Genomic DNA, 22,925 nt, shown 5'->3' on the forward strand with positions numbered 1-22,925 from the left:
AACCGGTCCTTATTTTGAATCATCACAGTCATGCCAATCATTTGCTAATCTGTCTCGTACAAGCGTTGCTTATCGTTTCGCGTATGTGTGAAGAAACTTCGATTTATGTTGAAACAGCACACAAATGCATTTAAAAAAGATATGCTATATGTTTTTTCTTCCTGTGTTTTATATTGTGTGTTTTATGTGTAAAAGTTCCACACAATTTGCTATTTTTTTCTACGCAAATTATTTGTCCATGATTATTATCATGCTTTTGTCACAACAGACCTGTACACTCACTGACTGGTTCAAGCGTGTAATCGTGATCAGTGGTAGACTCCACTCTGTTGAAAGTGAAAGCATGCAATGGGCTTTTCCATTTAAAATCCACAAATATCTTCCACTTGACTTACTTGACTTATTTCGAGTGGTGTCCTCAAACTTTCTGTTCTCCATTGATGTCCTGAAGTCTGCTAGCTGCTTCCAATCGAGTGTTTCCACCTCCCGTGCTTGGGTATCCAATGAACCATTTATGATGCGGGCTCCTCGCTTCTAGAACAATGGCCAGCAAACCGGATTCTTCTTTCCCTGATCTTGTGGCTTATTTTTGGCAGATCTCCATATAGGTCAGCATTTGTCATATGTTACTTCTTTTGAAATCATCGAATTCTCTAGTACTATACACCGTCATTTGTGACGCTTTCTCTCTTGTTATTGTAGGACATGAACTTTGTTTTACTTCCATTCATCTTCAGGCCCACTATTGCCGCTGAAGTCTCAACTCTGTGAAGCAGTTCTTGTGCTTGTTGTTTTCCTCAGACAACAGTGCAATGTCGTCAGCAAAATCAAACTCTGTCACCAACACCGGTCCAACTCTCCTGCTTCACCTGTTTTCCAGGTGGAATCCTAGCTCCTCTTTATTTCCATCAAAAGCTATTCTCAGTGCAAAGTATTCCACATGTACCTCCACAATCTACATAGAAAAGAACATTAAAATTCATTTAAGACCTGCTGCTCATTTTTGGCAAAAAGCAATTGTCAAAAGTTTTACCATTTCCAAAGTCATATCAAATTAAAGGCACATCTGTATACTTCCCCATAAACTTCAGTAAAAAAGCCTCCCAGCACTTAAAAGCATACACTTTCTGCAAGATAAGGTCTGGAGAATCTAAATCTAATCTAAACAAATACTCAATAAAAATTGAAAAAGCGCCATCTAATTGAGAAGAAAAATGGCCTTTGATGAAAACACAAATATTTATATGTGAATACAGATTAAACATTAAGTTACATTACATTATTACATAGTGCAGTTTTGAAGTATTGAATGCTGCAAGACTCTAGAACAGATGATGGGAGGTTATTCCACTCTGATATGGTATTTGAAAAAAAAAAACCTGTCATTTGTACACATTTGATGATACTCTCATGGACTGGAACTTCAGAGGATGATATTGTCTAGAAGTTAGATTAGACATCTGATGCATAGAAAACCCATAGAGTCCTATAAGATTTCATAGATAAAATGCTGACTAGATCATCCTAGCCCCGAAACATTTGGAAATGATTATGCTTTTTTTTTTTTTTTGTTTTGTACATTTTTATAGTAAAGGGAGAGCAGTGGGTCTATCATGCTCCTTAGGTCATCAGAGCCTTCTTGAACATGGTTGAGGTGTGTAGCAAACTCCTTTATTTTGATGCCTTAGCAATAGGTGTGGAAAGATGCCTATAGGCCCTAAACGAAAGATTGAAAAGTAAAAAGCAATATTAAACAATGTATTCTTTTTTATAGTATATTTCTAGCTACCATGTTGGCCCAGATAGCTTTGATAAACAAAGCAAGAAATGGAAGAAAATAGTGCAGGAGAAAGGAGAGAAGACCACTCCCAAACACCATTTTGTACAATTTTACTCTTAGCCCTGATGCAAAGGCTGTTATACCCCTATGGGCCTGCCAAAAACCCTCTCGGCCTGCCAAAAGATCTCCCCCAATTTTACCCTCCCCAGGGCTCATAGTTATTGCACATGTCCTTAAAGAACATGCATCATTGGCTTAGTTATACATACACAATTAAACAACTTGTTTGTTTTCAACAACAACATCTTCTATGAACATTTTTGTATACCTTAAAGTCAATTGCCTTAGGTGTATCTATTGGTTAAATGCATGTAGAGTGCTATAGAAATTGGCCACAGTTGTTGAATGCTGTGTTGTTCACTGCTGCATCATACTCTGCCATATCAAGCCAGTCATCTTCGTCATCTTTTTATGGATTGTCATCTTCATCACTATAATGGGATTAAGATAATATAATGGGATATTTATATGTGAATACAGATTAAACATTAAGTTACATTACATTATTACATAGTGCAGTTTTGAAGTATTGAATGCTGCAAGACTCTAGAACAGATGATGGGAGGTTATTCCACTCTGATATGGTATTTGAAAAAAAAACTGTATTTGTACACATTTGATGATACTCTCATGGACTGGAACTTCAGAGGATGATATTGTCTAGAAGTTAGTTTAGACATCTGATGCATAGAAAACCCATAGAGTCCTATAAGATTTCATAGATAAAATGCCGACTAGATCATCCTAGCCGAAACATTTGGAAATGATTATGCTTTTTACCTCATCCTGTTTTGTCCATTTATATAGTAAAGGGAGAGCAGTGGGACTATCATGCTCCTTAGGTCATCAGAGCCTTCTTGAACATGGTTGAGGTGTGTAGCAAACTCCTTTATTTTGATGCCTTAGCAATAGGTGTGGAAAGATGCCTATAGGCCCTAAACGAAAGATTGAAAAGAAAAAAGCAATATTAAACAATGTATTCTTTTTATTAGTATATTTCTAGCTACCATGTTGGCCCAGATAGCTTTGATAAACAAAGCAAGAAATGGAAGAAAATAGTGCAGGAGAAAGGAGAGAAGACCACTCCCAAACACCATTTTGTACAATTTTACTCTTAGCCCTGATGCAAAGGCTGTTATACCCCCTATGGGCCTGCCAAAAACCTCTCGGCCTGCCAAAAGATCTCCCCAATTTTACCCTCCCCAGGGCTCATAGTTATTGCACATGTCCTTAAAGAACATGCATCATTGGCTTAGTTATACATACACAATTAAACAACTTGTTTGTTTTCAACAACAACATCTTCTATGAACATTTTTGTATACCGGAAGTCAATTGCCTTAGGTGTATCTATTGGTTAAATGCATGTAGAGTGCTATAGAAATTGGCCACAGTTGTTGAATGCTGTGTTGTTCACTGCTGCATCATACTCTGCCATATCAAGCCAGTCATCTTCGTCATCTTTTATGGATTGTCATCTTCATCACTATAATGGGATTAAGATAATATAATGGGATATTTATATGTGAATACAGATTAAACATTAAGTTACATTACATTATTACATAGTGCAGTTTTGAAGTATTGAATGCTGCAAGACTCTAGAACAGATGATGGGAGGTTATTCCACTCTGATATGGTATTTGAAAAAAAACCTGTATTTGTACACATTTGATGATACTCTCATGGACCGGAACTTCAGAGGATGATATTGTCTAGAAGTTAGATTAGACATCTGATGCATAGAAAACCCATAGAGTCCTATAAGATTTCATAGATAAAATGCCGACTAGATCATCCTAGCCCGAAACATTTGGAAATGATTATGCTTTTTACCTCATCCTGTTTTGTCCATTTATATAGTAAAGTGAGAGCAGTGGGACTATCATGCTCCTTAGGTCATCAGAGCCTTCTTGAACATGGTTGAGGTGTGTAGCAAACTCCTTTATTTGGATGCCTTAGCAATAGGAAAAAATGCTTATAGGCCCTTAACGAAAGATTGAAAAGAAAAAAGCAATATTAAACAATGTATTCTTTTTATTAGTATATTTCTAGCTACCATGTTGGCCAGATAGCTTTGATAAACAAAGCAAGAAATGGAAGAAAATAGTGCAGGAGAAAGGAGAGAAGACCACTCCCAAACACCATTTTGTACAATTTTACTCTTAGCCCTGATGCAAAGGCTGTTATACCCCCTATGGGCCTGCAAAAAAACCCTCTCGGCCTGCCAAAAGATCTCCCCCCAATTTTACCCTCCCCAGGGCTCATAGTTATTGCACATGTCCTTAAAGAACATGCATCATTGGCTTAGTTATACATACACAATTAAACAACTTGTTTGTTTTCAACAACATGCATGTAGAGTGCTATAGAAATTGGCCACAGTTGTTGAATGCTGTGTTGTTCAGTGTTGCATCATACTCTGCCATATCAAGCCAGTCATCTTTGTCATCTTTTTATGGATTGTCATCTGCATCACTATAATGGGATTGCCTGCCTGAGGAAATTAAACCTGTAATTTCAAATAATTCAGTGTATTAATAATTTTAATCTAACTAGACATGACTAAGTATTACAGGAAATTTGGAAGTAATGCATTATATAATTTTGCTTTTTCTATTGCAAAGATTAGCTAGTATCTAATACTAAGCAAGCTCGGTCCCTGTGTGTGAATGTGATTTACTAATAGTCCAACATGTACCTAAGTACATTTGATAACATAACCACCTTTCAGTGTGATATCAGGGCCGTCGCTAGACCATTCCGGGTGTTGAGAAATAAATTTTACTGGTATGGCCCGATTTACCTTTTGCTGGCATGTACATGGCAACATAATTGCCACCCTGGCTAATTGGATTGAAGTCATCCCTCTCCCACAACTGTAACCCAAGTTTTTTCCAAGCTGTCCCACTACCAGGAAAAGCACACAAAAATTTGAAAAAGTGCATGCGTAGTTTGCTATTTCAATGTTAAAATTCAAAGGAGATGTACTGAGTCACCGAGTCAGTGACAAAAATTTCAAAATCGTCCACTGATCTGCTACTAAAAGGACATTATCAGGACAAATGGGCATGAAGTGCACGAAAAAATTGCAATTTTAAATGCTAAAATTAACAAAATTGAGGACAATTGTTTCCTTAAATCGTGCCAAAGGAAGATGCATAGGCCTTTTACAACTTTTGGTTACTTTTGTCCCGTTATTTTGATCCAGCTAATGAGTTTTGTTTTTTCCAGGCATGAGAGGAGTTGCCCTAGCACTCATATTTATGATTTAGGCCTACATAATAGAAAGGATGGAATTATAATTATTTTAAAGATTCATGTTCAAGTTCGAGATGAAAATAAAAAAAATGAATCGTAAATTTTGTCAGAACATTTCTATCAACTGAGTAGGAGAGGACATTGACTTGCCATCCTGACCATGCAGTGCCGGATTTACCCTTTTGGGGGCCCTGGGCCAGGCCAAAATTTGGAGGCCCCAATTTCACCATGAGGAAGGCATATGCACTCAAGTAGCCATGTTTTGATTTAAAGATAAGGGGGCATACTTTTATAGGCCTAAGATTGATAGCGGTAGAGACGAGCATATTTTATTCCTATTTGAGACATTTGTACGTGAAGTGCACAAAAATTTTTATATTTCAGACAATTTAAGCCCAAAATAAAGGTAAATAACACAGAGCCAGTGCGCAAGAAGCGCGTGCAAAATGTGTCCACATCAGCTCAATGCGCCTGGCCAACATCATTGTAGGCCAACAATATACAATATACCGGCCCAAATTACAAACTTATTGTAGTTTTTATCCCTTGCTCTCATGTGATGTGAGAGACACTAACTCCTTGTACCACTCCCCTCCCTCTCTCTCCTCCCTCCCTCCTCTCTCTCTTCCCCTTCACTCTTCCTTTCTCTATTCCCTTTTTTAGGGATTGCCAGGGGGTGTCACACCCCCATGGCAACAGCCCTGTGTGACATGTGCAAACCAACATTTCAGTCACTCACAGTTACGCCTTTCTACGCCTTATAAATGCCTCAAAATTTTGACTATGCATGCAATGTCTCCTTAAATGCAATGTCTATAAATGGTTGAACATTAAATTGGCAATTCATAATTATGAGTTTCATGAAATCCCAGCACACAAAACGTTTTTACAATGTTTTAAACACTTTACAATGGTTTTAGTTTTTGTGAAAACATGTTAATAGCATCAAATGTTAATAGCAGTGTTAATGTTGGGTCATTAAAACGTTTTGTATGAAAACACACTACAATAGAACTTTTAAAATTTTGTCAAAATGTTATTGTAAAATATTTCCAACTGGCAAAAATTTGATAAATATTTTGTCAACACTTAAATAAAATTATGCTAGAATATTTTGTAGTAAGTTTTAACAAAATGTTTTGAATGTTAAGAAAACGTTTTATACCTAAATGTAAATATAACCCAACATAACAGATGTTTGTTTTCTGGCAACCTTTTCTAACATTTTGTGAACAATATAGAAACCAATGTTTTCTGGGTATGTCTTAATTACCTCAAGTTTCTTTTTGTTATTTGTCTTGACCTCCTCTTCAATTTTGATCATCTTTTGAACAGTCGACAGTGATGTACCATGTATAGCAGGTTTACCAGAGCTTGAGAAAGGCATGGGAGTATTGGTTCTCTACAATAGTGAAAGGCTGTATCCACTGATGAGGTTCAGGATGGACTCTCTTCTATTATGACTTCTAGTTATGGTATGTGTTGGGTCATACAGCTTCACTTCATGATATCGGAATAGCTACACGAAAGGAGTCCAGCAACAGCAGTCGTATTTTGTTGATATTCAGTGTACCTGCAAAAATCCCAAAAATGAGATAATGGTTGAATTAATTGAATGAATGGATACTTTTAATCATGTGACTTTACAAGGGTTACAAGAACTCAAGTTGAGTGGATCCAATTTTAACACTGAATATCCTTCACATATTTAATAAATATGGAGTGTTTGATATGACAATTAATGTAGTGACAAAGGTCACAGAAGCTAGCTCACAGATTCATGTAGGTCATCTGGAATCTTAGAAGTTTAGACCCAGATATACCAGGTTATTCAAGTTCCCCAACCCTATATAAGACACACACACACACACCCCACCATACACATACCAAGTGCCAAGAGCAAAATTGTACAAATTTGTTGGGAATGGACATTATTTTCCTTGCTCTCTTCCTTCTTTCTTTTCTCTCATACAGGCCAGCATTCATATATTATAAGCCTGACAGCTTGGCTTGAGCGATAGCCTGGTCCCATTCATTCAGACTGACTGGTTAAACAAATAAACAAACAAACAAACAAACAGACAAATATAGCACCCTCTGGTTAATTGTGACCAGATGTAAACAAAGGCGGCCATTAACTGCTTTTCTTTCAGTATACTTTAACATAAATTGAAAGAGAAAACATCTGTGCTTTAACCATGTTAACTGGTTTTTGTTTTGTAAATTAAGACCACTTAATTGTATGTTTAGATCAAGTCACAACCGTAAGCCCGACAACCACTTCAAGGTAGGTGCATAGTCCAGCTGCAACTTGTTAATTCTTAGGTTACGTGATTTAACCCGAATCAGGATTTAACCTGAATCAGGAGTTCCAAATTGGTCAAATTTTGGTCCAAATTCTTTTGACATTCCTGATTTAACAAAATTTTTGTATTTTGACTCCTGTATCAAATTTCCCAGGGTTGATAATGGACCTTGTTCATTCTGCATCACCCATAGAATAATAATCAGCAAAGAACATGTTTCATAAAACTGGCAAAACCATCATACATGCCTTTCTCTGCAGCTGGACTACTGAGTCGGGAACACTTAACGGATACAAGACGAATGTTGAGGGCCCTGTTCCTCAAGACAAGACACCTCATGGCCCAGCTTACAAAGGCCACAAGACGTTAGAGAACACGCTGTGCATCTGTTTATGTTCTCGCCCCACACCATAGCGGGTAACCAAGTGGCACAGTCCCCTCGGAGGTGACATAGACGAAGGACATCGTGTAAACCAATCCCTCGCTGGCACTATGACATTCAATAGAGGCATCGTACTCTCACGGCATCTTCCCAGACAAACGATACAAACGCTAACATATATTGTATAGGAGGGATGCACGTACCATAGCAATGTACTAATTTTGAATTTGGTTATTTTTTACTTTCTCAGTATTTACTAAATTTGGGTACATATTGACAGCTAACAGCTTTGCTTCAACTAGATTTCCAAAACCAAATCAATATAATTGATAAATGACAGTTAAATTGTGCCCAACCTCAAAATGTCCCAAACCTTATTGTGCATGTACTGTGATAGTTGTCACAAATAAATAAAATGCAGTTCCTAAAGTTTTATTATTGGTTTTGTGTTATCATCAATCAAGTTACCATCCTCAACACCATCCCCAAGAGTCATATCACCTTCATCATTACCCTGCCAAAATATTCTGTCATCTTGTTCCAACTTTGCCAATCTATCTGTGAGAGATCCTTATAAAGTCTCCATCAAGAGCCATTTAGATTAATCACGACAATAGGATATGTTATCGAAACTGGTATAGACAAGTCTTGTGTCACAGACAAGAAACTCAGAGACTAACCCCTGTCCAAGCTATGTAGGAGAATAACATCAGCTGAAATGAGCTACAGGGAACCATGCTCACACAAGTCAGGAATCTCTTGCTGACGATGTGCTTGCAGCGACGCTTATGCACTTGCAGTGCACAGATGCCCTTGGCTCGCACTCAAGCACTTGCCCCTCACAAACCAAGCCAAACTGACCTTCTGACAGAGGCTAGGTAAGGGTATGATAGGGGTACCTGATCAGGATGCTGGAATCTAGTGGGTAGTCCCACATTTGAGACCTACATTTACAGGAATATTGCTGCCGGGGGGTCTCAACTTTGGTTTGGGTAGGGATAGCAGCTGAAACTTCAAAAAGTACCCGACCATAAACCAAAATGACTAGAAATTCTACCAATTTTTTATAAATTTTTGCAAATTTGTGTAAAGAAAAATTTGCACTTTTTTGAGAAACTTTTGAAGAAAAAAACACCCTTTCAAATTTTCATGAAATTATGGCCATCAATAAACCAAAATGGCTGAAAATCCACCCAAGTCTAAATGGCTGAAAATGTACCCCGAATCTGCCGTACATCCCCATACCCTCATTTCCAATAAGACCCTCCCCTTGGTTTCTGCTGTCCAAATGGGTCATGTTTTCATAGAAAAGGACTAGGTGACAAAAATATAAAAATTCTACGCCGAGCAGCCGGACGTGATGACCAAGCACTACGCCGGGCAGCCGGACTTGATGACCAATGAAGATGGTGAGATCTAGAGGGGTGCCCCCACACTTGAGGAATACACATACTGGGATGTGCTATCCAAATGGGTTTGTTTGTCACAAACTTAAGAAGGATCCATTAAAAACAACTATTTAATCAATTCCATTCTTATCACATAGCTTTTTTTGTTGTATTTTAAATTGTTTTATTCTAATTTGTTTTTAATTGTGTATTTTGTGTACATTTTAAATATTTATGATTTTTGTATTATAAGTGTTACAGTGGGAGGGTCTGCTTCTAAAGTAGACAACAAATTTATTCATCCCTATATCCAATGAAACAAAAATAAATCGGGTGGTAACGTCTGATTAAAGTTGCAATTCTGCAACATTGCGGAATGATACATAATGGGGGAGCGAGTTGGCGCAGCGATAGTTCCCTCGCCTTGCACTACTGAGGTTCCAGGTTCAAGTCCCGGCCGTGCCCAAGGCCTGTATGTGCACTTGGTTTATCCCGATCCATGCTCGCTCTCTATGTGCATCTAACCATGGTAGACTCATGGTGGGGTGACCAGCACGTAAATATACCTCTACTCCCCCTGCGCGGCAGGTAGTACTGGGTTACGGGGGACCAGTAGCAAAATCTTGACCTGACTGGATCTCAACTGTGATTCTACCTGGGTCACTATTATTTTGAGCAACATTGGGCCTATGTGTTTCCTTTAGTAAAATAAAAACATAATAAAGGTTTGGCCATTTTAATACTGCTACATTCTGCTACATTCATCTCCCAACTTGGGCAGGAAATGTCTGGTCGTCTAGTTGTTTGGTTATCAAAAACTTCCTTCACCCAATGGAATTTGGGGAGCTGCAGAAAATGGGTGGATGTTACAATCATAGTGTGGATAGGTTTGCGCCAGGTTCGACTGCAATCACTATATTCATTTTACCTTGACAGTCGCAGGGGGTCCTTTTGAGAACGCTCCAATGAGTCAAATAGGGCCCAAACATACGCTAGAGTGAACACGATAATGCGATTGATTTTCTTACATGTAAAAATATGGCCAATTCAGAGAGAAAATCTTGTTTGTCGTATGGGACCTACTGTAGAGTCTTGTAGACAATTATTTTTTGTTGGCTGCTGAGCTATTAATTATAGATACTTCATAACGTGTTCCAATGTTGAAAGTTGACAAGCTATTTCTACTTGCTTTAAAGAGAACACAAATATGGACACGGTATAGACGATTGAATGAAGATGATTTATTTGTATTTTGATTTTAATATATAGGCCTACCTGACACCCAATCAAGAACATAAGAACATAAGAAAATATTGCAAAGGCCATAAATATACGCACTTACGTATGCATATCGAGACAAACATTCTCGATCACTAACATTGTTAACATTTGGAACATTTCACATGCATGCTATTTGCCTTCTCGGGCAATATAATAATTTAAATCATGAAACCGTAGAACGATCTGTTGGTCAGCATAGATATTTAATAAAATTGAGTCCCACTATCAATCATAATTAGCTACACCCATTTTTTATATACTGCTTACCACTACCAGCGACTTAAAATAAATGTACAATAGTTGATGCGATCTGATTCACCACGCAGCAAAAATAGAGCGCTATATAAATTCCGAAATTTATTTATTTATTTATAATTCTCAGTGCAACTCCTTAATATCAGTTTGAAAAAGAAAATCAGTTTCAGATAAAAAAAATTCTAATATGCATTGCACCACAGGTCCTGGCAGTAATGGCTGTTTCAGCACTACCTGAACCATTGTACATGACATCTCCCCATAAAACCCCTTGAGGAATATTGCAAGGATTTTTTTAATTCAGGATAAAAACAGTGATGATTATTTCTTAAGGTGGTGATAGTTGTTATGTTACATCCTATGCCTAACATTCATTGCTAAATTTCATTTGCGAGAAGGTTAGACTCACAGAATGTTGACATATCGTTATTCCGAATGTGACACAAATTTTGAGATTTACAAAAATTAAATGTGATAAATATGTGTGGGTAAAGCGATATTTGTCAGCAAACAGAATTGGCCAAGTATATAAAACACAATTTACTCAAATCTATTGATATTTTTATTATTATTTATCAAACATGGGACTGCTTTTCATTTTCTATGGATTTTACACACAGCATCATTCTGCAATGCTCCTCACATCATTCAGCAACATGACCTAGTGCTGCAAATTTTGGCATAAAGAGACAATACCATGATATTTTTCAAATGGATACTGATAGTTGTTAGTTTACATCCAAAACTATACATTAAGTGGCAAATTTAATATCCCAGATTACTAAACTCAGAGTTCGCCAAAAATGTTCTTAGTGATGAAAATACTGCTCCTGTGTACATCATTCTGCAATGCAAAGTTTGCATATCCAAATTAGGAAATTAGGTTCTCCTACTTTAATCATTCACTTACCAAAAATAGTTTACCATTATACCTTTTAACTTGTGCTGTTAATACATATTTGGCTGCTGAATTTTCCAATGCTTGAAATTGTCCATTAAGAAGCATTTATTTAAACTATTTTGAGCGATTTCCAAACAAAACCTGGAAGAATTAAGCCCATAAATTAGAAATGATGTATCTTTTAATATGAAACATGAATTAACATCCATTTGCTCATTTTAAGTTTTTGTGAGCATGCCAAACTAAATGGTAATTAACAATCATTACTCTACACTGTAAAAGTTGAATAACAAATCATTTTAAGTCTTTTGTGAGCATGCCAAACTAAATGGTATTAATTATGCTACGATTTCTGGAATTACAATCATTTTTGTATTCTAGTGGCGTATCGACCATACATACCACTTTTTATACACTTTATAATTATGAAATATCGGCAAAAATGAAAACAAAAATACATCTACATAGTCTCTAATCAATCTACCTAAAAGTTGAATAACTAAATACAAAAGCAGTTCTCGAACCACAAGTCTCGCTTGCTTTCACGAACGCCTGCTTTCGTGGTTACTTTAAATAAATAACAATTGAAAGAATCCATTGTGTTTTGTTTCTTTGTTACTTTTTACACATCTTTTCTTCTTCTAGGGTTACAGAACTGTACAGATAAAAAATCTGCCAGAGTCACTTCGGGATGCTTCTAAAATGACCCCTGAGGTATGTGCATCTAACCATGGGTATGCATCTAACCATGGGTATGTGCATCTAACCATTGTAGACTCATGGTGGGGTGACCAGCACGTAAATATACCTCTACTCCCCCTGCGCGCAGGTAGTACTGGGTTACGTGGTACCAATAGCAAAATCTTGACCTGACTGGATCTCAACTGTGATTCTACCTGGGTCACTATTATTTTGAGCAACATTGGGCCTATGTGTTTCCTTTAGTAAAATAAAAACATAATAAAGGTTTGGCCATTTACTGCTGCATGCTAGTGAATTCATCTCCCAACTTGGGCAGGAAATGTCAATATACTGCAGATCACCTTCACTTGTACTTATAGTTAAACCACTCAAAAATCCCACAACTTTGTGAAAAAAATCATGGATGCTTCTAAAATGACCCCTGAGGTATGTGCATCTAACCATTGTAGACTCATGGTGGGGTGACCAGCACGTAAATATACCTCTACTCCCCTGCGCGACAGGTAGTACTGGGTTACGTACCAGTAGCAAAATCTTGACCTGACTGGACCTCGAATGAGATTCTACCTGGGTCACTATTATTTTGAGCAACATTGGGCCTATGTGTTTCCTTAAAGTAAAATATTTTAATTATAGTTGGGAAATAAGTAAACATAATAAAGGTTTGGCCATTTACTGCTACATGTTAGTGAATTCATCTCCCAACTTGGGCAGGAAATGTCAATATACTGCAGATCCCTGCACTTATTAGTCACCACTCAAAAATCCTACAACTTTGTGGAAAAACTTGATGTTTTGTTTAGATGCTGTGAACAAAAATGTGGTTCTGCTTCTGCTCTATACTGTGCAAACACCTCCGGTACTTGGTGGTTATCACGCACAGGTCGTGTGATACGACGGCCTATATCCTGATGTGAGCTCTTTTCACAAGTTCATTTAATGTTGTTCATTTCATCCAGTTTGCTTCTCCTGTGCGTTACGTGAAAGGGTCACCACAGCTGCTGACTGAATGTTTTTGAAATGAGATGTGGGCAATGCTTGGAGTTAACCTTTTCAGGGTGTCTTCATAACAGCTGTGACATATATATATCATCATCAGTAACCATGTATTCCCAAGCTGGTTAAAACAGCTTATTTGGAATAATCTTTCAGGTGTTGAATTTAAAATTTAAAGCAAACATTGCTGAACATTAATGAAATGTTTTTGGCCTTGGGTCGTTGCAATCCATAACAATACCAATTGCTCAACTTCAACAAAGACTCTTTAATGTGGGTAATTACTCATTCAGTGGATAATTAAGTAATTTTCCTCTGTTCTTCCAAGAGACCTGGTGAACAAACAATTAGTAGACCACATAGATAAGGACGTGGTCACAGAGCAGGCGTCACATGTGACACAGACAACTTGTTATTACGGCCTAGTTCCTCAATTTACCCATATAAATCTTGCCAAACATCCAGCAGATTGGTTAGCCTATAAGGCTTCACTAGAAGTTGTTGTAAACCTAGGAGTAGTTACAGGATGCTCCCCTTCTCTTTTCAAAGGAGTCTAATTTTGTGCAGATGTGCTTAGTGGAGTTCCACAAGGATCAGTGTTGGGACCGCTGCTCTTCATCTTGTACATCTTGTAAAGAGGAAAGACTTGGAGCAAAGAAGACTGAGGGGTGAGTTAATCAAAACATTCAAGATCAATTTGAGAAAAAGGATCAAGACAGGTTCTTCAAGCTTCCAACCACAGACACAAGAGGACATAGCCAAAAGCTGTTAAAACCATGGCTACACAAAGCACATCAGGAGCTGACAAGATTTCTACTCACAGAGAGTCATTAATCATTGGAACGTCATAAATACAAAGAATACAAACTCCTTAAAATCACAACTTGACAGACATTGGGAAGATATGGGGTTCTTACAGGCGTAAGCCTACTCTCTCCCAGCAAACTGTAAGTGTAAAAAGCAAGAAGTGGTGAGTGCACTTTCATAAACCAATGTTTAGGGCAAAATTAGATACTGGTTGAGAAGGATAGCTTCAATAACGGCTGTGGCATTATAGGCCTACACGTATATCATCAATAACCATATAAGCTGGATCAAAACAATCAGCTTCTTTTGAATAATCTTAAATTTAAAAGCAAACATTGCTGAACATACTAACAAAATGTTGGCTATATGCAGCGGGCAAAAGGTTCTTGCTGCATTCAATAATGTTAAAATATATGCAACTCTGAAGAATGTATTTGTTATTATTGCTATATCATCCACCAGTGGAGCATAAAGAATATGTACTTGAGGAAGCCAACTATCAAAGCAGTGGGTTGCCTTTTGTGTATGAATTAACTCATGTTTAAAAACTACAAATTCAAGCTGTTTATTGAAGAGTCATCAAAATTTGAATAAAAATTACTATCGGTAACCAAGTTCTAATGATCACCTCAATAAGATTACCCATACTTTTGAAGGGCATCTTGGCCAGGATAGCAGTGGGCGAAAGCCCTTTGGCCAATTTTCACTGTCAGTGGATTTCCCTATTCCAAAGTTGTGTACTGAGAAATTTGATACGTTTGTGTATTTCAAAGTGTATCAATCCTTAAACAGGAAGCCCCGCTTGACCAGTTCGCCACAGAAGAACTGGCCTACACCTGTTACTCAATATAGTGGTTAAATGACTAAAGAATCTGTGCATGCATTTTATTTTAAACAAAATTGATTAGAAACTTCCATCAAGATAGATTAATTTCAAAGGCAGTGATTATGATTTGGTGTAGAGTGGACCTAAATATCCCGTGCTGTGTGACTTTTGGCATTGTCTATATTAAAGCTTCAAAATACTGGCCTATTCCATACACCCCTATAGACATGACCTTAATCTCCCATACAGATCGTAGGGTGTAGATTTGAATGGAGTCACCCATGCAATGTTTATTTTTTACATCTTAAACCTTGGTAGGATGTACAGACGTATTCTGGAGGGGGGGAGTTTTTTTGCTGCAAGGCATTTTTTTTCATCTCACTAGTAGCCAAATTTTTTCCCAAGAAACTCATGCCCCTTCGAAATCAAAATGGTGCATGGAGCACCCCTTATACCCCTGGGCCATGATGCTCCCATTCACTCTATAAATCCCATTTGTAATTCACACTCCCTGTGTGGAAGATAGGCAGTGTATGGATTTAAACTGTAATAACCCATTTATAGAAACTTTAATTGTGATTTTAAAATTTTTTTAAATGTAGATATTTATATAGCGCTTTATGCCGCAAACAGCCTCAAAGCGCTTTACATTTATTCTGCCGTCATTAGAATATGTCGGAACCACGTTTGCAGCCTACAATTGGCGCAGGATTCATCAGTACAACGACTGTGACAACCCCTAACAGTTTCCCATTGCACCTGGGTGGGGTGAGGCAAGCGAGGCAAAGCGCCTTGCCCCAAGGGCGCAACACGGTGGTGGGATGGGGACTCGAACCCATGCACATCAAGCAAGCTCTCAGATTATGAGTCCAAGGCCGTAACCACTGAGCCACCGTGCCCGTCTGGTTTAGGGCCTAACATCATAAAAATATATTTAAATTGTATATAGTCAATGGGAAACAAACATGTTTTTGAGGAAGTTTTGCTTTACTCTAGAGTATACATTAAACACTGATTAAGTGCTTTAAAAGTTTATGATTTATCTTGCATGTCTCTTAATTATCAATGCTTTATAGACTGCCATGACAGTAGATTATTCTTCAAACAGTAGTTATGATATGATGTAGCAGTTGTTTTAAACTTGTTCAACATGTTCAAGGTCCACAAGTACATAGCAGTTTTCCCGGCCCAGCAACACATTGCAAATGGGTGGGGTGAAAAAATCCACTGACCATCCAGGATTTTAACCTGGGACCTTCGGTTATCATGCCGATGCTCTACCAACTGAGCTAATGCATCAGTTATTTTTGATTTTCAGAATAATCTACCTTAATACAGTGATTATGATTAAGTGTAGAGTGGACCTATTTTGGGGCCAGGCTGAGAAGTTTGGCAGTCTATAAAGCATCAGTGCTTATTGTATACTCCAGGGTTTACCCATCATAAAACTACATGTGATTGGTGCAGAAGCAGCATTAAACAATTATGACAATAACAACTTTTAAAGATTTGGAAATCATGTTTAAAGATTACCATGGTTACCTCATCTTCCTTGATATGAATTTGAATGAGGAACAAGTATATACAAGGAATTCAATGTTTGGTGTGAAGGAGTTTGGTGTACATCGTTTTAGAAATAGTGAATGGTGAATGATGATGAAAGGTTCCAAGTTCCAGTGATGTTCTAAAGTTCCAGTGATGTTCTAAAGTCTTTGGCAGATGATTGAAGAAATTAAGGTGTGCAGAACTCCAGGCAATAAATCAATATATTGCCGAATCTTTCGAGTGCTGCTATAACTGGCTCCGCCCTTCGCCTGCTTCTCCATGCTATCAGTTGAAATCTCAAGATCTTGTTGAGACTGTAAGTTGCCAATGAAAACAGTGATGAACATAGTGTTATTCTGTGGTATCAGCATGTTTTTCAGTTCAGCGTAAGTTCACTCCAATTTGAACAATCTTGCCAATGAAAACGGTGATGAAATGCTGCTATTCCGTTATCAAAATGTTTTTCAGTTCAGTGAGTGTTTTAATTCATTGTGGGTGAAACTCAATTCATCATCATAATAGTCTTCAGGATTTATAAGTTTTCACTCCAATTGTACTGGTGGTACACTTGATTGTTAGTATTATTGGCTATCATGCCAGTCAGTCCATTTTCTCCATTGATTACTACACCACAGTGTCTCTCCTGTCAAGAATGATATCCCAATTAGGATATTTCACAAGTTTCAGCTACAAATCATGCTGCCCTTTATACGTGGCTATATGCAATGGCTTCATTGAGTCACTGCTATCCATTCACAATGGTAATTCCTATCAACACTTCACCATTCACATAAAGTCACCAACTGCTTCTTTGTTGTATTTTTGTCATTATTGCTTTTTATTCACCAGTTAATTAAAGATGGACAAATGTTGCTGCACAAGATCATGGCCTGAGAAAGGTGCAACATGTTTGACAACAAATGTGTCTTTTGATACATATATTTCCATGTGAGGCCAATTGTCAGTATCTGCACAAATCAAATGCAAGCTTCCTACTTATATTTATTTTCCTCACTTATGGTAAGAATATTCAAATATTATAAGGAATATTTTTTCATAACATCTATATAATTTTTCACCCTGATGTGGCAGTGACTTCAGTGCATATTTCATTGAGCACGGCTTCAAATCGCTAGTGTTCGGTCAAAGCACTGGCATAGACATGCACATGCTTAAAGACGCCGAATAGGTGCAAGTGCAAAGCAACTGTCTCAATGCATTGACGTCACTGCCACATCAAGACAAAAATGGTAAATATGGAAAATGAGTAAAAATATTGTGTGACTTTTTGCATTATTTTTATGGACGATTTGAATCATTTAATTTTGAAAGCACTTTAAATCATGTATATCCATCATAAAGCTGCATGTGCCTGATCCAAAAGCAACATTGAACATTAACTTCTGCATGACAATAATAACTATGATAAGGGTTTGGAGAATTTGCCTCACAGAATATTTTTACATATTTTTTTTTCTTTCTTTTCTTTTTTTTCTTTTTTTTTCTATTTTTTTTTCTTTCTTTTCTTTTTCTTTTCTTTTTTTTTTTTTTTTTTTTTTTTTTTTTTTTTTTTTTTTTTTTTTTTTTTTTTTTTTTTTTTCAATTTTTTTTTTTTTTTTTTTTTTTTTTTTTTTTTTTTTTTTTTTTTTTTTTTTTTTTTTTTTTTTTTTTTTTTTTTTTTTTTTTTTTTTTTTTTCTTTTTTTTTTTTTTTTTTTTTTTTTTTTTTTTTTTTTTTTTTTTTTTTTTTTTTCTTTTTTCTGTTTTATTTTACATCTTATTCTGCATGCATATATTGATCTTATATATCTTATCACCAGTAAACCATATCATTACCACTGTTTGAAGAATAATCTATCTTGTAGTATTTCTATGCAACAAAGACCATTGTTTTTGACATATTTTTCAGCAATCAATAACATTGTTCAATTATTTGTGATGTTAATGGTGACAAAAGTTTTTAAAATGAAACCTATTGCACAGTGCTGTCTTGAGTATGTTAACTAAGGAAAGATAAAAGTATGTATCATACAGGCCTATAAGCAGTCAGTTTAAAAAGAGTAGGGTGTTTACCCTAACTGTCATAATTAGTCTCCTATTGTTCACTGGGAGCCCTTAAGATTAGTGCTTTTATTTGGGTACCCTTCAAAATAAATTATTAAATGTAGTAATGATTAAATTGTACAACCATCTCTTTGAAACACTATTGCATTATGAATTTTGGAGCAAAAAGTGAATTAGATCCTCTCTACTTCACAGAAATTTTGATAAAAATAGAGGACTTAATAATGCTATGCTATCCAATATTGAATTTATCAACTGATATACAGGGTTTGCCTAGATAGTAAACAGATCAATGAAAAGTTCTGAAATCCAAATGTTTTGATGACTCTTCAGAGAAAAAACGTGAATTTTACTGAGAATTTGCCTCCCTCATCTGACATACAATGCATACCACTACTTTGTTATTACTGATGAATCTTCGAATTGGAAGATGGAATGTTTAAAACGTATAAGACTTGTAAAACATAATTTAGCAATAATATACTTGTAAAATGGCGTACAAATGTTTGCATTTGGGAAGCTGACTGCAATAAATCATTCAGTCAATAGGGTTACATAATGTCTATCAATGAACGTGCACACACATCACTTGAAAAGACGTGTGACAGCTAAAAAGACCATGGATGCTGGGTAAATAGTCTGGAAACCTGTGGCAAGGTCTACACTCCACAACTTTTGAGCTATGGTTGTTGCATGGAGTATACTGAACTATGCCATTTTATGGAAATAAGATTTCTACCATACTTTTAATCCATTCAGATTTTACCAAAAAATTTCACTGACCATCCAGGATTTGAACCTAGGACCACCAGTTTTGAATGAAGCTGGTGCTCTACCAACTGAGCTAATGGTGCAGTGATTTTTTATTTTTTAAATCCGAATGAATTTTATGTGGTAGAAGTCTCATTTCTATGAATTGACAGTTCAGTTACCTCAATGCAACAACAATGTGAATAATTATAAGGTACAATTATAGGATAAACTTTTCTAAACACCCTAATTTCCTAATTTGCATATATGCAAACTTTTTTTGGGGCCTAAGAAAGCTATTTAGAAGACAGACCTGGCATGGAAATATACAGAAAATGAAGCAAGTTTCCAGAAAGTTATTAGACTCCACAACAAAGTTAACCATGGCACAACAAGGTAGATAGCTGGGCTGGGAAAGAACCAAAAATGGACATCAGATGGAACAAACTCCAACAGTGCATCCAGTGCATAATGCCATTGCAAAATTCTGAATCAGCAAATTCAAAGTGTGGTCACAAAGGAGAACACACTCCCTCATATCAACGTCTCTCTGCCTCATGGAATACCAAACTTGTGTCATCTCCACTAATTGTGTAGCTGTATTGAACTTCTCTCGCATCTCCGTTTAATTATGACGAAAAACTGCTCACAAACATTAATGCTTCAAACGCCAGCAAGAAAACCATCATTGTAGCTGTGTTGGATTTCACAAAAGCATTAGACAAGGGGACTCACAAACATCTTATGCACAAGCTCCATCATTTGCATTAGAGGATAGACCCCATTGAAAACCCAGTATAACCTTAAAGTTGTGTACTTGTGCAACTTTTTTGTTTCAAGTAAATATCAGTATTATAGAGAGCATGCAGTTTTAATTCCACCGGGCACCGTTAAGGACTTGGCAAGCATGTAGCATATGAGTCCAGCCCAAAGAGCTGGACCTAGCATATTACGCCTACATAGTATACTAAGCAACAGCAGTGTTAGAAAGCATGAGGTGGTAAGTGTACTTTCATAGAAAGCATGAGGTGGTAAGTGTACTTTCATAGAAAGCATGAGGTGGTAAGTGTACTTTCATAGAAAGCATGAGGTGGTAAGTGTACTTTCATAGAAAGCATGAGGTGGTAAGTGTACTTTCATAGAAAGCATCAGGTGGTAAGTGTACTTTCATAGAAAGCATCAGGTGGTAAGTGTACTTTCATAGAAAGCATGAGGTGGTAAGTGTACTTTCATAGAAAGCATCAGGTGGTAAGTGTACTTTCATAGAAAGCATCAGGTGGTAAGTGTACTTTCATAGAAAGCATCAGGTGGTAAGTGTACTTTCATAGAAAGCATCAGGTGGTAAGTGTACTTTCATATTCTGAAGTTTACAGCTGTAGCATATATTCATCATCAATAACCATGTATTCCCAAGCTGCTTAAAAAAGCGCAGTGATTTATAGTGCACTACGCACAGGCACAACGCCTAGACGTTGATCCACAAGCCTCAGCATACTTTTACAGCTTGTCGCTGACCACTCCGGCCCCACATCATTCCATAAACCATTAAAAACAAATCAGGCACTTTGCGCTACAAGAGCAGACACCCTCCCCAAGTTTCGTACGGGATACAACGAGACAATTAGCAGTAAGTTCCTTGTCCAGGGGCATTTCAAGCTAACTCAATTTTTCCACGAGAGCACCACCAGGTTTCGAACCCGCAATCTCTCGCACCATAATCGAATGCCTAAAGAATAGCTTATTTGGAATAATCTTAGGTATTGAATTGAATGAAATGCTTTTGATTGTTGCGATCCATAACAATGTTTTAGGCACAAGAAGTGATTTTAGGGCATCTTCATCATCAATTACCATGAATTCCCAAGCTGCTTAAAGAACGGCTTATTTGGAATAATCTTAGGTATTGAATTTAATGAAATGTTTTAGGCCTTGGGTTGTTGCAATCCATAACAATGTTTTAGGCACAAGCAGTGATTTTATGGAATCTTCATCATCAATAACCATGTATTCCCAAGCTGTTTAAAGAACAGCTTATTTGGAATAATCTTAGGTATTGAATTTAATGAAATGTTTTAGGCCTTGGGTTGTTGCAAAATCCATAACAATGTTTTAGGCACAAGCAGTGATTTTAGGGAATCTTCATCATCAATAACCATGTATTCTCAAGCTGTTTAAAGAACAGCTTATTTGGAATAATCTTAGGTATTGAATTTAATGAAATGTTTTAGGCCTTGGGTTGTTGCAATCCATAACAATGTTTTAGGCACAAGCAGTGATTTTAGGGAATCTTCATCATCAATAACCATGTATTCCCAAGCTGTTTAAAGAACAGCTTATTTGGAATAATCTTAGGTATTGAATTTAATTAAATGCTTTAGGCCTTGGGTTGTTGCAATCCATAACAATGTTTTAGGCACAAACAGTGATTTTAGGGAATCGCACCATGGGTCGATATGATACCAAGCCCCTAAGGGCAGCGCTAGTTGACCTCAATGCTGAGTGTGACAGACAACAGGCCTTGGCCGATCCCCTGCTCTTTACGAAAAGGCTTGCAACTGTTACATCCGGGTTTTACATGTCCAGATATTGCTCGTCTGCAGCACCAGTGTACATGACTCTCCAAACCACAGCACACTATGCTCCTTGAGTGGCCTTAAGTGGCATCTCGGTGGTAAATGTTGGTATTACTCAGTATTTACGCCAAAGGCAGTAAATTAATTTACTAGAATTTGGCAGTATATGACCAACCTGAATTATATTAACCTATTTCCCAAGTATAATTAATATGTTTATTTCGCAAATTCTTACATTAAAAGTAAATGACATAGGTTTTTATTATGTTTTTTTTAAGAATGGGGCATGTAGAATCACCATCGAATGGTGTAAAAAGTATTCAAAAAACAGTCAACAAAATGTTTCCTTTCAACATCTTTAAGTGTAGATAGCACCAGCGCGAATGCTAACAGTGTCAATGAGCGATAATTAGCACACACTCACTAATTAGCAATGGTGTTATTTAGCACTATTAGCGCTAATTTAGCATGATTATCAGTACCTAGAGCTAATTAGTGTTTTAGCCCTAATAAGTTAACACCAATTATCGGTACCTAGTGCTAGTGCTAATAACGCCAATTATTGGTATCTAGTGCTCATTACCATTATGTAGCATTTTAGAGCTAGTAACACTAATTATCTTTACTTAGTGCAAATTAGTGTGATGTAGCGTTTTAGCGCTAATAACACCAATTATCGGTACCTAGTGCTAATTACAGTGATGTAGCGTTTTAGCGCTAATAATGACAATTATCGGTACCTGGTGCTAATTAGCGTGATGTAGCGTTTTAGCGCTAATAACACTAATTATCATTACCTAGTGCTAATTAGCGTGATGTAGCATTTTAGCGCTAATAACACTAATTATCTTTACCTAGTGCTAATTAGCCGGATGTAGCATTTCAGCGCTAATAACACCAATTATAGCATTTTAGCTAATTCAACTAATTAGTAGTGGTACCTAGTACTCTGGTGCTGATTTCCCCTAGTAGCGTGATGTAGCATTTAAGTGCTATATAATACTCGCTAATTAACGGTGCACCATTTCTTTCGAGAACTGCTTTTGTTTT

General features: G+C 36.8%; 1 long non-coding RNA gene across 1 annotated transcript in view; it reads right to left on the reverse strand.

The window, feature by feature from the left end:
• Positions 1 to 1,605: 1,605 nt before the first annotated feature.
• The window catches only part of LOC140144995 (uncharacterized), a 54,293-nt gene continuing 32,973 nt past the window's right edge, over positions 1,606 to 22,925 (reverse strand). The window contains exons 4-7 of the long non-coding RNA XR_011857969.1: positions 6,375 to 6,674; positions 2,621 to 2,775; positions 2,109 to 2,271; positions 1,606 to 1,717 (exon numbers count right to left, since the gene is read on the reverse strand). This is a non-coding gene — a long non-coding RNA (uncharacterized lncRNA). The remainder of the gene's footprint in view (positions 1,718 to 2,108; positions 2,272 to 2,620; positions 2,776 to 6,374; positions 6,675 to 22,925) is intronic.

The sequence above is a fragment of the Amphiura filiformis genome, unplaced genomic scaffold (genome assembly GCF_039555335.1).
Source record: "Amphiura filiformis unplaced genomic scaffold, Afil_fr2py scaffold_110, whole genome shotgun sequence".
In the NCBI taxonomy this organism is placed as follows: domain Eukaryota; kingdom Metazoa; phylum Echinodermata; class Ophiuroidea; order Amphilepidida; family Amphiuridae; genus Amphiura; species Amphiura filiformis.